This window comes from Melozone crissalis, unplaced genomic scaffold (assembly GCF_028551555.1).
Source record: "Melozone crissalis strain CALT ecotype California unplaced genomic scaffold, PUWL_Pcris_2 ptg000046l_1, whole genome shotgun sequence".
NCBI classification, from domain to species: Eukaryota; Metazoa; Chordata; class Aves; order Passeriformes; family Passerellidae; genus Melozone; species Melozone crissalis.
In genome coordinates, this window is record NW_026535824.1 from 16,494,791 (window position 1) to 16,500,266 (window position 5,476).

Genomic DNA, 5,476 nt, shown 5'->3' on the forward strand with positions numbered 1-5,476 from the left:
GCCTTTGAGATCTTCCAGTATTGACTGGGAAATGACTTCAGCCTGATACTGCAGTCTAGCATAGTCTCCTTCCCTGGTAATGTGGTCCATTGTGAGGTGTTGTCGCCCTTCTTCCTCAACATAACCTTTTGGTAACTCATGAACTTTATTTATCCAAACTCCTTTCCAGAAAATAAATTCATCAGATGACAATATAATTTTCATACACCATCTTAAATTTTGTGGCACCATTATGTGGGCAGTAAATGGCACGTTCAGCAAATTGTTAAAATAGGGAGAACTCCTCCCATAATCCTTGGCAGCTTTACTAAGTCCTTCATTTCCCTATGGAGGTGGGGAATCCAAGATTCAGGTCGCACCTGTGCAGTATAAGCAGGGGCCAAAACTTAAATGGGAATCTATTCCCTATGGATTCCCATTTAGGTTTCGGTCCCAGCTTATACTGCACAGGTGCCACCTGAATCTTGGATTCCACCTCCCAGTCCCCCTCCTTTGCAGCTTTTCTCCGCATTCTCTGCACAGAATCCTTGGGCTCATCCTCACTCTCAGATAAGTTATCACTCTTTTCCTCTGTAGAGGAGGCAGGTCTGCTGGCAGAGGCGCAGGCCTTTCTGCCGACCGGCAATGCCTGGCGTTTAAGGCCTTTGGTAGCCAAAATGGCTTCCTTCCAGTTGGCCCCATGTCCGGTTCCAGTGATGTGGGAACTGGAAGAGGCTGGACTGGAGCAGGGGCCTGGAAGTGGAGAGGTGCAGCCCGCATTGGGGAGAACCTTTCTGATGATAGGGGAGGGACAAATGCGGCAGTGGAATTCAACATTAAGGTGAGACCCGACACAGAGGAGGCACCTGGAGCAAAGGCGGGAAATGGGGATGAAGGCGGGAGGGTATCTAAAATGGTGGTCTCTCTAACAGGAGTGTTGCCATCTTGTGATTTATAGGAAGGGGGATTAGAACTAGGGAATGAAGGAATGTGGGTGAGGGAATATCTCAAGGCAGCATGGCCACTGCCATCCTGAGGAGAGGACAGAAAAGGAGGGGAGATGGCAGACAGCAGATGGCTTGTCTGTGCCAAAGGGCAGGCTCCATCTCCCATCCTGTTCTCATGGAACCTGGGTTTGGGAACGTGAAGGGTGGGTTGAATAAACCAGGGCAAAGGGTTGGAACCATGAACTCATTAAATGATCCTATAAATTGAATGAAACAACAGATAAAATTTCTCAACTTTTAAAACCCCTTGTATTTGTAAAATATAAAGCTTATCCCCAACAGCATCCCAACATGATAACTGGTAGATAGAATCAACAGAGATATCAGGAAGCTCCTCAAATAACCATGAACAATAATTTTTAAACTCCCTTCAGAAAATTAACTCCCCTCTAAATTTAAAACTCTCCAAAACTTTACAAAAACATCCTTTTCAGCTTGGGAATGAGTATTTCCCATAGCTGCCCCCAGTGGAAGAGGAAATGCCCACCCACAGGAACAGAAAATCAAAAGCCCAAAGCCCTGAGAGCTCTCTGCAACTCAGTCACTCACTCTCAGTCTCACAGGCACAATCTCCAGCCAAAGTGGGGCTTACGGGGCTGTCAGAGATTCAGGCCCCATAGATGTTGAGGGGATTGTCAACTTCTTCTTTAGCGACATTAGATAAAACTGGAGTCTCACTTCAGTGTTGTGGCTGACCCGAAGGGGTACAGCTTCCAGTGACGTCTGGCTGGCAGGATCACTGCTGGAGACACTCACAGGGACCTTAAGGAATCTGGTTCCTCTTCGCGCGCCATGTGTAGCATCATGGCCCTACTGAGGCCCTTGGAGCGTCCAGCACTCATGAGCCCAAACCTCACTGCTGCTTAGAAAGCTGACAGAATGAGCAGGATGGGTCTTCATATGATCTCCAGCAAACTGGGTTTATTGGTACAGGAACAGGCTACACAGCTGAACAGGGTCCAGGGATGAAGACTGGGTGTAGGCTGAGGGATCAGGGTCTTATATGGGGTAGTGAGGGTGGAGCTGAGGGTCAGGGTCCAATGGGTATGGGGGAAAATGGTGCAGAGGAGGGGGTCAGATCTCAGGTCAGCCAATAGGAAACAAGGGTTGAGGAATACAGCAAACTAGGGCAAATGGAGGGACAGAGAGAGAACATTCTAGGGCCAAACAAATGTGGGCAATAGGAGTTGAACTAGGGTAATTAGGCCAATGGGCCAATGGGGTAACCTAACGTAACATAAATCAGCATGTGTCTGCAAAGATCAATATGAGAAGAAAGCATCTCACCCTAACCTGAAAGCCTATTCCTCTTATCTAGAACCAGTCCTCCATGTCTGGGGGATTGAGATTCTGATGGTAGGCCTCTGGGCCTCCACACATCCTCACAGCTGGCCCAGGGCAGCTCTGGAGGGGTCTTGGTGGCAGCTTGGGCTTGGCACACACTTGAGGAGGGTGTCTGTTTTCAACAGGGAGCTCAGGAGTTTTAGAGCGCTAAAAGAAAAAAAAAAAAAACCTCTTTGCCTGAGAGCAGCCAGTTCTCCAAACTAAGCTGATGCCAGGTGAGTGAGAAGAGACAGGATGGGGTTTGGAAATGTGGAGCAAGGCTCTCCACACTGTGTCAGATCTCAAGACACAGCTTCTCAGAGCAGGCCAGAGCTCCTTAGGAAAGTCCCTGGGTCAATATCAGTCACAGAAGGCTGCTATCATTTCTTCTCCAAATAGAACCATACACCCTTAAAACAGGAATGTGGATTTATTAGAAGCTCTTTGAAATATTTCTCCATAACAATAGGAAAAAAACTTCCTAGTGAACTGCACTACAGTAGAGGGAAATCAAGGCAAAACCATGGTTTGTCAGGACTTGCTTGATTCTAATGAGCCCCATGGTGCATTTGGAGCTGAGCCCTTGAATCTCAGGGCCTGAGAGGAGATTGCACAAACCTTTCCAGGAGTCAAAGACAGAAGAAAATCCCAGAGTGTCTCAAAGCATGAATGAATCCCACTGAGGTCCATCCGGAAAACATGGTCCTCATGACTCCTTGGAGGAGAGAATTGGAGGCCAGATGGCACAAAAACCTCTCAGAAGCCTCACTGAGGAAAGGAAATTCCAAAGCACCTTAAAAACCGTTATTACCTCAAAGTATTAATGAGTTCCACTGAGTGTCAATACAAAGCTCTCAAGGGACTCGTTAAAGCAGATAACTGAGGCCATGATTGCACAAATCTCTAACGGAGTCTCTATCAAAAGGGAGACACCAAGTACCTTAAAATAACTGAAGTACCTTGAAGCATTAATGAGCGGCACTGAGGGTTGTTACTGACAAAGCCTCTCCATGGACTAATTACAGCAGATAATTGGAGGCCATGATTGTGCAAAGCTCTCAGAGACTGCAAGGCCAAAGCAAAACCCAAAGTCCTTTGAAAAACCTGCAGTCCCTGCAGGGAGCATTCAGGAGCCCCCAGCGCCATTGCTGAGCAAGGCTCCCCAGGGACTCCTTCCAGCAGATTCTTGAGGCCGCTGGGATGTGAGCTAAGGGGGGATGCTGAGGGCAGGACAAGGGGCTGACAGTGCCCAGCCTGGATGGGGCTGTGCCAGGAGGCCCCAGTGCCTCAGGACAAGGTGTCTCCTCACAGCCCTTGGTGGCACAGACCCTGCTGTGCCCCTGGGCAGCAAGACTTGGCTTCTCTTTGTCCCCAGCTGTCATCAGTGCCTCCAGTTCTCTGCTCTGCCTGGGGCCTGGGGACCCTTTCTCAGTCATGTCCCTCAGTGGGACCCATTAAAAGTCAAAGAGATTTTGGAATTGGATTCTGACTCGAAGTTCTTGAGAGGTTTCTTCAGCTCCCTCTCAGGGACTGATGTTCAGGGCATCAGCACAAAGCCCCAGAGGCTCATTATAGTCTTTGTGCTGTGTCTGTGCTGCTGAGCTGGGCTGGGCTCCTGGCCCAGAGGCAGCTCCTGGCAAGGACAGCACTGCAGAGAGACAGCTCTGCCCAGGAGCAGCTCGTGTGCACAGCCCAGCAGGGCTGGGGCACTGCCTACAACCACCCCAGACGCACAGAGAGCTTCAATCAGGCAGGGCTGGGAAGGGGCTGAGAAGTGCCTGGGGCAGAATCACTGCCAGCCTTGGCACAGGAACCTCTGGCTGCAGGACAATGCAGCTGCAGCTCCTGGAGTGATTTCCTACAGCTGGAACATCCCAATGCCTACAGACTCTGTGAGTACATCTCTGAGTATTTCTGGTGCAGGGGAGGTGAAATGCTCATGAAGCTCTGATGTACTGAGGGGTTCTGATCAGTCTCAGAATATTCCAAGACACAGATTTTGATAAAAATGAGGCAATTTCCTAAGACTTTGTGCTCAGATTCCTACTACTGGAGAGTGTCAGGGAGAGCGGATAAATATTAAAGGATGAATATTAATAATTAGTTGTGAATTTTGGTAAGTGGTGCCTGAGACAACCAAACTGTTCCTTTTAGTGACCAGTAGGTTCACAGGAGATCCCTAATGTGCCTTCAGCCACTCTGCCTATGGTCAGCAGCAGCAGCAGCACCTTTGCTGGAGCCATTAGGCTCAGTCTGAGCTGTCCTTTCTCCAAGCTGCAAACAGAACCTGCCCCCAGCCAGTGCCCTGCAAACAGGCAGGGTTCTGTCAGGCCAGGGAGAGTGCAGAGATTTGGGGTCTGTGAGTGCTGGCAGGGACAGATCAGGCACAGGGAAACACCTGCAGGAGGAAAATCTTCAGGAAGCGGAGAGAAGATCAGGCAATGAGAGAAAACAAAACCCAGCAGTGCTCTGGCAGGGAGAGTTTAGAGATGTCCACAGGAGCCCCTCCAGTGCAGCCCCTCCCTCTGAACAAGCCCCCTCCCTCCTGTGCCCCAGCCAAGCCTCTGCCCTCAGTGCCGGGGCTCCAAGGCGTGCAGCCCCTCCTGTGCCGGCAGAGGTGCAGCAGAGCCATGGGGCAGCTCTGCAGCCCCGGGCCCAGTTCCCTTTGCAGAGCACAGGACTGGGAGCAGCTGCCCGGCCCTGGGGGCTCTGGAGGGGGCACCGCTGGCTCAGGGTGACGCTGTCCCCAGTGCCCGGCTCTGGGCAATGCTGTCAGTGCAGCCAGGGAAGGAGCTTCATCTTCCTTCATCCAATGCCAGCATAAGGACACTTGGAAGTCCCTCTGAGATTTCAGTCCAAGCCAGGAGCTTCAACCCAGCTTGCAAACCTGTCCTAGATCATCTCTGAGTGATAAGATCCATGGGGAAAGGCAGAGGTTTGTGACACTGAAAATGCTGCTGGGTTGTTGGAATGAGTGACATTAGTCCTTGGCTACAAGTGTGGAGCTGGGCTGTGGTGGATCCATCTGCTCTCAGCAGTGCCTGGTCACATTTTAGGGGAAATGTGGGAAGGTGATCACCCTCCACCTGAGAAGGATTCAAGTCCAGAGAAACACTGAACAGGTCAGAACAACAGATCATCTCCCCTCACTCTCCACTCATCACTTG